At 43.9% G+C, this 12,017-nt stretch overlaps 1 long non-coding RNA gene across 2 annotated transcripts; it reads right to left on the bottom strand.

The window, feature by feature from the left end:
* Positions 1-173: 173 nt before the first annotated feature.
* On the bottom strand, positions 174-3,743 carry LOC135296504 (uncharacterized). 2 transcript variants are annotated; one of them, XR_010358595.1, is made up of 3 exons: positions 2,342-3,743; positions 1,502-1,654; positions 174-856 (listed from the first exon to the last, which is right to left on the bottom strand). It is a non-coding gene; the product is annotated as an uncharacterized LOC135296504 (long non-coding RNA). The 2 variants fall into 2 exon arrangements; XR_010358596.1 differs by having other exon boundaries at positions 1,502-1,644; positions 2,342-3,742.
* Positions 3,744-12,017: the final 8,274 nt, after the last annotated feature.

Below are 12,017 nucleotides of genomic sequence, written 5' to 3'. Positions count from 1 at the left end.
AGAAGAATAAGAAAGAGAATCCTCATTTTCTCAGCTCTGAAACCTAATTTTGCTCTCCCCCCTTGTCCCCCCCCTCCCCATTTGTCCTTTCCAGTGGTATGAGAGGGCAGAGCTGCTGCTTTTGGCAGCAGTGTTGGCGTAGGGCTTGTCAAACTGCAGCTTTGTCCTCAGCTAACACAGAACATAAAAATACATGGAAAAAGAACATAAGAATGGGCTCTTTTTCTTAATCTTTATTTTAAGTTTTAAAATAGCAAACAGTGTAACTTATCCTGGAACAAGAAATGGTACTAATGCTAATAAGGTGATCATAGTCCCATAAGAAAGGAAAGCTGTGCTTGTGCACTTCTTCTCTGCAGGGTGATGGGGTTTCTTCTAATCTACTTCTAAAACATTGTCTGATTGATACAGTGTCAAACAGGTTTGGCTGCAAAGCTTATCCATCTGGTATCCTTGCTCTGCTCATGCCCAGCAGGGAGGACAGCCACTTCTGGTCTATGGTCTTCTTATCTGAGGGGTAGCTTAGTGTTTCAGATGATTTATCTTCCTCACAGTTGTTGACTTGCTTCTAAAACCATTTATGGTGCTTCTATACTCCCCAACATCCTGTGAAAACAGGTTCTGTAAAGGGAGAAACTTCTTTATCTGGGAGCAGAGCTTGTTGCCTTCATCTTTGTCTTGAACCTAAAACCATCATCTGATGCCCCATTCTTGCATGTTCTGAGAGGTAGTGACTCATTTGAGTTTATAGAGTTCCACCAGACTCTCAGACTCTTCTTTCCACCTTGAAGAATCTTGGTTTACATAATACATAATTGCCTCACTTTCACAAGCCCTGATCCTCATGGGGACATACCTGTTGGAGAAGACAGCACAGTAAAGCATAAGCAATCCAGGAGGTTCCTTCTCCAAGTGACAGAGCCACTAACAAGGTGAGATGCTATTATGGACCCTGTTTTTGTCAGCAAGGAGGGGCTGGTGTCCCAAGTGAAGATATTTCTCAGGGGTCAGTACTGGGGCTGGTGCTGTTAAAAATCTGTCAGTGACACAGAAGTGGGTCTGAGTGAACCCTCACCAAGTGTGCCAGTGACACCAGGCTGTGGGGTGCAGTGGAGACACTGGAGGGAAGGGATGTCATCCAGAGGGATCTTGGCAGGTTTGAGGGGTGGGACTGTGCAAACCTTGTCGTGTTCAACAAGGCCAAGTGCAAGGTCCTGCATCTGGGTTGGGGCAATCCCAAATACAAATACAGATTGGGTGGAGAATGGACTGAGAGCAGCCCTGAGGAGAGGCACCTGGAGGTGTTGCTTGAGGGGAAGCTCAACATGACCTGGCAATGTGTGCTTGCAGCCCAGGAAGCCAAGTGTATCCTTGTCTACATCAAAGCAGAGTGACCAGAAGGTTTAGGAGGGTGATTCTGCCCCTCTGCTCTGCTCTTGTGAGACCCCACCTCAAGTGCTGCCTCCAGCTCTGGGGACCCCAACATAAGAAGAATATGCACCTGCTGGAGAGAGTCCAGAGGAGATTATGAAGATGATCAGAGGGCTGGAGAACCTCTCCCTATGGATGTAGGTTGAAAGAGCTGGGGTTGTTCAGCGTGGAGAGGAGACAGCTCTGGAGAGACCTTGAAGCACCTCCCAGTACCTAAAGGGGGCTTACAAGAGAGTTAGACTTTTTTCAGGGTTGTGTAGTAACAGAACAAGGAGGAATGGCTTTAAAATGAAAGAAGGTTGATTTAGATCAGAAAAATTTCTTCACTGTGAGGGTGGTGAGGCCCAGGCACAGGTTGTCTAGAGATGTGGGTGCCTTATACCTGGAAGCATCCTAGGCCAAATTAAATGGGGCTTTAAGCAACCTGGTCTAATAGAAGGTGTGCTTGCCCATGCCAGGGGGTGAAACTAGATGATCTTTAATGTCCCTTCCAACCCAAACCATTCCATAACTCTATGACCCCTCTTCCCTTCATAATATATTTAAATGCTTTATAGTAACTAATAAGCATTTAAGTGACAACCAGATACCTGTCCTGAGTAGTACTAGGTGTTTCAGAGGCCATGGCTGTGGCTGTGTAGTGAGGCAGTCTTCCTCCCAGCTCAGCCAGGTGTTTTTCTCTGCTGTTACCTGTACTGATTTTCACCTGCCGTTACTTTGTGTAAACTCATGAGAAGGTTTTTGCAACTCCTTTAGGCAGTTTGCATTTTACTGCCTTGAACAAAGCACCAGCAGATCAGCCATTTGCCTGACTGATGGCTCTGTGGATGAACACTGGCCTTACCACGATCCCTCTAAGATGCAATTGGCAGCTTCTCTCCACTGTGCAGAATGGATGATTTATCCTTACCTTGTCTCTTATCCTGTATGCAGTTGCTGACTCATGAGAGGATCTTCCCTCTTACCCCGTGCCAGATTAGCTTCTTAGTGGGTCCTTAGTGACAGATGTTGTTAAAGGCTTTCTAGAAGCTGAGCAGATCATAGTGAGCGGATTGCTCTCATCTGCAGCTTCACAGTTTCCTCTGAAGCCGTCAGAGGGTGGTGCAGCACAGCTTCATAGGCTCTCACTGCAAAGCTCTGCCAATTCTCCCCTCTTGCTCTGTGTCTCTCCTTGCAACTATTCTGTTACTATGGCTTTTGCTGTTTGCCTACCACAGGTGTCAGATTTAATGGCTTGCATTTCTCTAGATCCCTTACAGCACTTAAAAGAAAACATTATCATTTGCCATCCTTTTTCTTTAGCGGTTTTAAGTAAAAGCTTATACACTAGCTCTTATAGTGCAATCATTTCCATTAGCATTCCTTAAAAACCCACAGGCGAGTAACATCTGCTTTTCAGGAATTTGCTACTATCCCTTGCATTTATTTGTTCTAAAGCCTCATCTAACAACCCTTCAATCTGAGACGGTTTCCCTGCATTATCCCTTTAACAAATGGTTCTGCCATGGGAATTTCACTAAGCTTTTCTGCTCTGAACACAGACACAATTACTAAACAATAATCTGTTTAGCTGTTGTGTTAGGACGTGTTTCCTCTCAAACTCCTTTGCCCCCTTGATCATCTGCTGACTGCACACCCTGGTCACCTGCAGAACTCTCCAGCAGGCTCCCAGCTCCTGCTGGGATAGAGGAGGCTTTTTGTCTAGTAGCAAGTTTCCTCAAAATATTTTTTTAGTCTTCCTCTCTGTTTCTGCTTTTAATTTGACAGAGTTCATGTCCTTTTCCTAGTTTGGAGGGGATCTATTTTAGTTCTTTCCCATGCAATTTTTATCATGCTATTACAATGACCCAGTAATTATCTTCCTTCTGGAATATGTCTGATATTTCTGACTTGTGATTATAAAGAGGTCAAAATGGCACCTTTAAACAAAGGTCACTGTGATTCTCTGCTCCTCTCTTCCTCCTCGCTTCCCCAGTTTCTAGCTTGAAATTCTTTTTTAAATCTTACTCCTTCTCACATAGGTTTTCTCCCTGCTTAAAGGCATGCCACACAAAGACTGAGCATTCTATTCAGAAACCTCATATTTTTTGTTCCAAAAGCTTTCAATTTGCCAATAATATGCCCTAATATTTTGGGAATAACTGAACATTCTACTGTTATGCTTCCCTGGGCATGGAAGATTTAAATAATCTAAAATATATCCTAGATACATATTCATTGCTGCCCTGTGCCATGTGCACACCTGCCCACAAGGGGAGTCACACTATTTCAGAGCCTTCAGGCCAGCTCACTGACACTGACTGCTTTCAGGCAGTTGAAGTTTGTTGAGATGAGTCCTGCTTCAGCTGCCCAGCCCCAGGTGTCAGTCCCCAGCAATATCTCATCAGCCATCCCTGAGTTTCTGCTCCTCACCCAAGACTTGTGCCAGGAGCAGAAGCAAAGCTCTGTTGCCTCTCCAGCTCCAGCTGAAGCTGAGCCAGCAGCTGAGGAATTTTGAAAACTCTGTTTTGATCTTAAATCTGTCTGTGCTGCCGCATCAGCTCTGTAGATTTCATCTGGAATCACAGAACAAGTGTCAGAGAAACACTCACATGTGGGAGAGCATGAACAGTGGAAGGTTCATTAAACCTCCCTGACCTGCCTGTGCTGATGAAAGGTGTCCTGAAAGAAAGACTTAGCTGTCACCTGGGCAAAGCATTTTATGCCTGTGCTGTTCCTTAAGCCCATGCATGTCTGGACATAAGCTATCCAAACTGTTCTTGAGTATTTCCTCCTTATCCACGCTTTCTGATCTACATTGAAGAGGCACCCTCGGCAGATGGCAACCAATCTGTCACACTCACATGGAACTTCAAAGGTGTAATTGTGGTATAGAAAGAGAACGATTATATTTTGAGACATTTTTATCAATCCTTGCGATTCCAGAGAGCAGATGGGATGTGTGATGGATTTTAGAGCGTTAGCACAAAATAATAGTTTTCTGCAACAGAGAATTTTGTTGATTTTCTTCACAGAAACAATGCCATGAAGTCATATTATCTTCATACAGGCTTTTGACTCTGCTTAAAACAAATTTCTGGAAAATACAGGAAAATTGGCATTCACCATTCATTACCATTCTCTTCCAGTCAAGGACTATTTGAGATAAACTGAAAATTCATTAGGAATAAATGTAGCAATTAGAGATAACATCATGGCCTGGACCGAGATTTGTATTGTTTTCACAGCAATCAAGTGGCTATTGTTACGTTGTCTGCTGCTGTAGTCTATCCTGCTCTATTCCCTACTTTCCACCAGAGGGAGATATTGGATCAAGCAGTTGCTGGGAAAAAAACCCCTCACACCATCTCAAAGAGCAAATGGAATTAATTCAGTGGAAATCTGGATGCCCGTCGGGCTCCTGCATACCTAAAGGGCTGGGGGATTTGGGTGCTTCAATAGGGCTTTGAAAAAGGATCGTGGATGCTTTATGGATTTATGGAGAGCACTTAAAAGAAATACAATAAAATGTGAAGGTAGCAGCATACCAGAAGAGGCTGTTAACAAAAAACCCCAAGAAAAACAAAAAAAAAAGCCCAATAATAATAATCCGAGGTTTAGCTGCTGCTATAGCAGTGTGTCCCAGAGTTTTTCCCCCACCAAAAGGCTGGAGAGAAAACCATTGTCTTGGATAGCCAAGTGTCCTCTGTTCCTCATGTTGTGGGTTCTTGGGGTCCCCCAGCACCTCAGGCTATGCCTGGGTTGGACATCCTGTGGGGCAGTCCCTATGGGGCTGCACTGGTCCATGTGTCCACTGGCTCCTGACCAGGCTCCTGGTGGGCCCAGACACCATTCCGGGTGCTCAGGTATTAGAAATTACTGCTGCTTCAAGATCTGAAATGGACTAGTTTCTTTCTGGAAATAGACATTTCCCCCTCATGTCTATTTTTCTCAATGGAGTAAAAATTAGTTATTTTGGAGAAGAAGAAGCAGACGTGTCAAAACCCAGGCTTACTGAGAAAGGGAGGTGCTGGTGAGAAAAGGGGGAAAGAAACTTTTCTGAAAGTGAACAACTTCATACAAATGGTATTTCCAAAAGTAAAAGAAGTTTCAAGGGAATATTTTTCCTGCGTTTTTGCTTTCATCCTTTGAGACTGTCTTACACCACTGGCAGCAGCCAGCACTAGGGGAGCACTGCCCCACATCACTTTCTTCTGCTCCTGTTAACATCCACTACCCACCATAACACCAGTATGTTTCTCACAGAGCGAGGCATTTACAGCATGTGCTGTGCTCCCACCATTGTCACATCTCCCACTTTTTGATTCAACTTCTCCAAAGTCCCAGTCAACCAGTGGATATCTAAGCCCGACATTAGCCTTTCCTTCAATTTGCAAGCCAAACGGAGGAGGGGAGGTTTGTTTATTTTCTGTGTCATCAGACAATTAAGCAACTGAGCCAGCTGTCAGCGTTTCAGAAGCACCTGTGTGTGAGCCTTCAGTCAGCATTTTGGCTAAAAAAAGGTTCTGAAAAACAACCCTTCCCTCAGGGAACACAGTAGAGCCATGGAGGGAGCTTCTTTGTCACAAAAATTAATGGTTTAGGCTGCTTAAAGGATCACCATCAAATATATTAGTGAAAACAAACTTTAATACAAATTTGCAGAAGTCAGGCAAAGCTCAGTGGCAAGGCTTACTCTAATACTGCATGGATAATACATATAAAGAATAACCAATTAGAATCAATTTAGAGTGATTTATATGGAGGCCGGGGATGCAAAAAGGGGTAAGCAAGGAAAGGTTAAGGGAGATTCTCTGGTGGGTTATGAGCTTCAGAGTGAACTCCCTTGCTTGCTAGACTGCTTCTCAGAGAGGTGCCCACACATGGCTGGATCCAATCTTAGACTTGCACAGGGTCAATTGTTTATGTCTAAAGGATCTACTTAAATGTTAGATTAACCAAGGATCAACTACAAACAGAAATAACAGTGAAGGATTCAAGATAATAACATGCATACTACATTGGTTAGGGGGTGTCCAAGTGAATACACACCCCCAGATATGTGTATACAAATGTACAAAGGTAATACACACACAGGCACAGATATGTAATGTATAAGTGCAAAGGTATATGTACTAAAACATTTCCCTTGAGAATCAGTGAAACACGCATATCTAATGCCTTTTTGGCATTTCTTAACAGGGTTGAGTGGGGTGTTGAGCCTCAAGTGTTGGGATATCAGTCCAGGTTCTGTCACCAAGTGACATTTCTCTGAATTTCACAAACTTGAGTTTGGGCACTCTGAGAGGCCTCCCACAGAGAGAAATACTGGTGCAGCCCACTGCAGTCCAGAAGAGCTCTAAGGGTCTGTCTTAGGACCACTGGCTTTAGGGCCGTGAGATGGTTGGCTTAAGCCATCAATATATTTTCTTCATCCTGGCAGCAATCTGGGTTATTACTGGAATTCATGAAATTCCATTGAGGATGGTACTGTTCCACTTGAGCTACTTTTCAGATAAGGAACATTCCAAGGCTGTCAGGGGTGACTGATTATTCCTGCTGTCATCTCCCACCTTGACAAGGCAGCAGGAGTTCCTGGTACCGTCAGTACTGTCCCCCCACCTTCGCTTTCCAGGAGTTCCCAGTATGATCAAGAGATGCTTCACCACCAATCTCTTGTGGAAAGGCCTGAGTGGGCCAGAAGGGGCGGGGGAGGGATGAACCAATGCACTCACACTTGCTTTCCTCCTTGCCAAACAAGGTTGGGCTTCAAGGAGATGAAGCCTCTCCTCTGCATAGACCCTGCAGCCTGGTGAGTTAAATGATTTCTTGGTCAGTGGGACAGCTGGTCTCCTTTGAGCATTTGAAGAACTGGATTTGGGCTTCTCACATCCTATGTTGCTGTGACTACAAGAAGAGCAATCCCACTTTAATGTGTGCTTCCAATAAGAAAAGCTCAAAGGGTATTTTTGAAATAAAGAAGAAGAGGCAGCTGAACTCCAGGGAGAGACTCCAAGAAACAACCCACTTCTCTACAGAGGTAAAGCCCCTGAGAAGCACTGGCTACCCTGCTTCTGAAAATCTCTCCGTAATCCTGGGTGGGCACTTTTTTTTCTGTGTGGGGAGTGTATCTGCACAGTGTCAGCACTCCAGAAATAATCACAGGACGAATACACACAGAGATTTGCAGCAGGATAATTACCTCAAACAGAAGGATAAATAGCTTTTTCTGGCATTTAATGGGGCTCTTAAGTGAATGGCAATAAACTCTATGCGAACAGCTGTTTTCCCTCTTTTTCGTCCTTTTGCATCTCATCCATAATTATGCACTAAAATGTTCTTGTCTGGGTTGCTGAGAGCAATCTTGTTGCTGTTTGTCTTTGCAGTGTAAGGCTGAACACTTCAGCACAAAGATTGAGTAAAAAGCTCTGGATTCCTAAAGGCTCCCACCACTATATATCAGTGATCATCTTCTTTGCTTCGTGTTAAGCCTGAGGGAGAAGTGAGAAGTTAAGGGGAAAATTTGTCTCTTCCAGCTGCTGCTCTACATGTCCCACTGTTGGGGTGTCCCCCTGCAGGTCTTGGTGTCCTGGGCTCCAGCTAGGAGGTTCCTTTTCTTGCCTGGCTTCTGGCATTGACCCAGCTATAATTCAGGAGAAGCCATGGCTTTACTTTTGCCTTGCAGGAAGGTAAGTGTCCTGTGAGACACTCTTCCCCACTCTGTGCTGACTGGACCATGGGGAGATAGATAGCAGAGCAGGCTTTCCTCTGTAGCTGGTGGCTCTGCCTCCAGCTTTGCTGACAGGAGAGTAGGAGGCACAAAGCAAGCCCTGCAAAAAAACCTTTATGCTTTCAGAAATGTGTATTTTATCCACTGATAGAGTACAGAGAAATGACCTTGTTCTTGAAGAAATTAAATCCATTCTGGCAAAGGGATCTCCTCCTAACAAGGAGCCTATGAGCAAGCCAGGAGCTAGGGCACAGCCACAAGCATTAGCCCAGCTGAGTGTTCCTCACTGGAAGCAATGCCTGTAGAGGTGTCACAAACCCACTCTGTCCTTCTCAGCACGTCTTTGAAATGTCTGACTGGCCTTTGCTTCCCACATCCAAAGCTGGGCATGGAGGCAGACATGCTGCAGGGAGGCACCTGCTGAAAGGATGAGCCCTGTGGTAGCACCTAACCTACATACAAACTCTTGGCTGAGGAGGTTATTCCAGTTGGGATCAATGCCGGTGTCTCTGCATCATTGATGCTGCTCCACATGACATTGAGGAAAACTGCTTGGAAAAGAGCCTGCGGGAAGAACACTGAGTTTTATCCTCACCGTCTGCTCCTAGACAGGCTGCTCAGCTGCAGGGGAGCTGTAGTGTCTCTTCTGCTGAGGGCACACCATTTCTCTCCTCCTTGTTAGGATTGTATCTAAGACTTCAAAATGCAACCAGATGGAGGAGAGGACTGGCTGACCACATGGCAATAGCTCAGAAAAACAACCTTTTTGTTACAGATAAAGACTGAATTTAAAAATGCCCTGAAAAAATGAGATGCTTTCCTGACACGTGGATGAGACCTTTATTATAGGTGGATGCATATTATTAAATTGGCCTGCATACTGGTCCTGAATATTTTGGAAAGCCTTGTATCCCGGGAAAGCTGCTTTTCATCCACCAGGTCTCAAGGATGCTGCAGACACTCCCAGCTTTTTTTTCCTATTGCTTTTAATGATGCATAAATTGTACACGCCAGTGTATCGAACAACATTGAAAGACGGACCATGGAAAAAGTGAATAGTACATTCATTATGGGTCTTATTTTGTTTGTGAATCTTCTACCTGAAACATTTTGCTACTGTTCTTCTTCCTGTCAGCCCCAGTGCTTTGGCTTGTACCTCATCCCCTCTTGGAGACCCCTTTTCCCTGAGTGCTTCCCTGATGAAGGAAGGTTTCTCTCAGTGACATCTGCTCCATTGTTCCAGTGCAGTTGTCATCCCCTATATAAATACTTTGGCATTTGTAGTGTTCTATATAAGCCCATTAAAAACATGCAACAAAAGGATTATATAATTTCTTAAAGCCGTCATTACTACTCTAGCTGTGGTGTTTTGTCAAATTCTGACAATTATAGATTAATCCCTATGCCAAATTACACTTTTTAATGAAAGATATTCATCCTTGAGCTTAGAAGTCTAAAAATGTAAGTCAAATTTATTGCATCCAAAAAAAGGCAGAGAGCTGAAGCCAGAACAACACTAAGGTAATCTTTAAAACATACAGAAAATAGGATTTTTAATAGAAACACAGGGTTATTTATAAGCAAAGCTGGACATCTGCCTAGGATTACAATACAGATACAGGGGAAATACAGATGATGAACTGATATCACAAAAATCTTTGTGGAACAGTATGTGAACTGCATGTGAGCCATCACTACTTAATTCCTGTAAACTAGAAGGTTTTTTTTTTACAATGGCAATACATTTTTGATTTTCATACTAATATCTCTTCAATAAAATTTCCAGCCCTTATTTTAAAAAGTAGGTAGAATTTTGCTTGTTCAGAATGATTGGACAATTTAGTAAAAGGCAGGCTGTAAAAGCACTGTTATTCCTATCCAGGACTGAAACACAGCTTCTGGAGGCAAGAGTTGTATTTTGTAGATACTCCAAGGTTTAGGGTTAAATAAATAAAGTCGAGGCCCAGGAATAGCAGAGAGCTGCAAAGCATCTTGTCCCAAAAGGCTGTCTCATTCTTCTTCTTCTTCTTCCTGCAGCGAATGTGTGTGCACAGGTACAGGTGTGTATGAGTGCAACCACACAAGGGTGTGACTCACAGGTAAACCTTGAGCTATAATCCCCTCTCCAGGCCAATAATTATCAACCATCTCTTCCGTCAAATTTGGAGCACGCAGCAAGGCTGTGCTGTTCCATTCCCTCTGTAGCTGGAGGGAAAGACAGCTCCTGCCTGTGCCTCGTGCTGTGCTGCTCAACAGCAAGATCAATCTTGTGTTAAGCTGCCTAAACAGCCCACAAGCTTGATGAGAGCTAATGGGAGACTGCATGAACATATATTTTTTAGTTGTTATCTGCAGACTTACCAGTGGCGAGCTGAGAAGCTGTTTTAATGATTCACACAGCTTTGCCTTGACAGCTGTTCAGACACGTATTTCTCAGCAGCAGTAAGTGGGTAATAGACCAATACAGCCAATTTACTTCTCTGTTGCTAACATTTAAAAGATAAAACAAAGAGATTATTTCATAGTTTTCAGTGGGATTTAAGGCATGGGAAGGAGTAAGGGCTATACCTACCTGGCAGAGCTGTGTGCAGGCTCCACAGAGGTCTGTCACTTGGTGCATAAAGAAATATTTCTAGAATTTTGAGCTGCAATTTCAAGGAACAGAACTGAAACCAGGCTTGCACAAAAGCCATCACTGAGAAGTCACCCAGGGAGCTACAGACTTTTAATTCCATGTTCCTCAGGGCTATGGCAGAGCTTTCACACATAAATGCACAAGGCAATGAACTGGGCCTGGACCAAAGCTCTGACTGCTCCAGACTCAGGATCTGAGGCACACACATCTTCTGTGGGAAGGACACACCGTGCTTGTGGAAGTTTCGACACAGAGCATCTCTGTTTTCAAGTGCACGGAACAACGTCACTCTGATTTTTGAAGCATTAGTCAGGAGTGTAGGAGGAAGGAGGGGGGGAAAAACCCTTCCTTTGCTCTGTCCTATAGATTTTGGCAAGTGGCTCAAATGAAGTCCAGAGCAGAGAGTCAAAAAGAGTGTTTTTATTCATTCACTCATTTTATAGGAGGAAGGTTTGACTTGTATTAACAGCCCTTGGAGAATCCTAGGGAATCCTGGTGGTGTTTTTCCTGCCTGGGGTTTAATTTTGCACAGGGATTGGAGCAGACATTTTAACTAGACAGAAGATAAACAGAAGCCCTGACAGTGGGTGGAGGCAGAAGATGAATGGGGTAGGCAAGGTGTTTGAACTGAAAATGGCCATAAGAAAGAGAAACATTAAATAATTGCTGCAAAGGAGAGATTTCACTACCAATAATATCCCAGGCAAGAGATAATGTGTAAGCAGCAAAGATAGCACTGAAGCAATGAAATGTCATTTGTGTTAAACTTTTTCCTTCTAGAGGTTTAGCACTGTGCTCTTCCTACAGAAAATTTTATAAATGAGAGAGGAATTTTAACAGTTTAAAGACTTTTCCAGGAGAAAGTGAGGGAGCTGTAGCTCTGTGGTACCTACATAAAAAGTAGATACTGCAAGACCAATGTCTGATTTTGGTTATCAGGGCACGAAGCTCCCTGCTCTCAGCAGAAATTGCACGCTCACATTCAGAGTCTCTGTTCCAGTTACTCCTTGCGTTTCATGGCAGCAGTTTGTGCTCAGCTGGATCCAGCTTGATGAATGTTCCTCAAACACCATCCATCTTGCTTTAGGAGAGCAAGGAGCGGAGGTTATTTGCTGCCTGACTCAGTGAGAGAGCATGTTTTGCGAAAGATATGAAACTTTGCAGAAGCTGTATTTCCTAGCAATCACCTCAAAAAGGCCCATCCTCCAGCTGGACTGGAGTTTCATGCATTATGCTAAAATT

Source organism: Passer domesticus, chromosome 3 (genome assembly GCF_036417665.1).
Source record: "Passer domesticus isolate bPasDom1 chromosome 3, bPasDom1.hap1, whole genome shotgun sequence".
Classification (NCBI taxonomy): domain Eukaryota; kingdom Metazoa; phylum Chordata; class Aves; order Passeriformes; family Passeridae; genus Passer; species Passer domesticus.
This window is presented reverse-complemented; position numbering and strand designations above follow the sequence as displayed.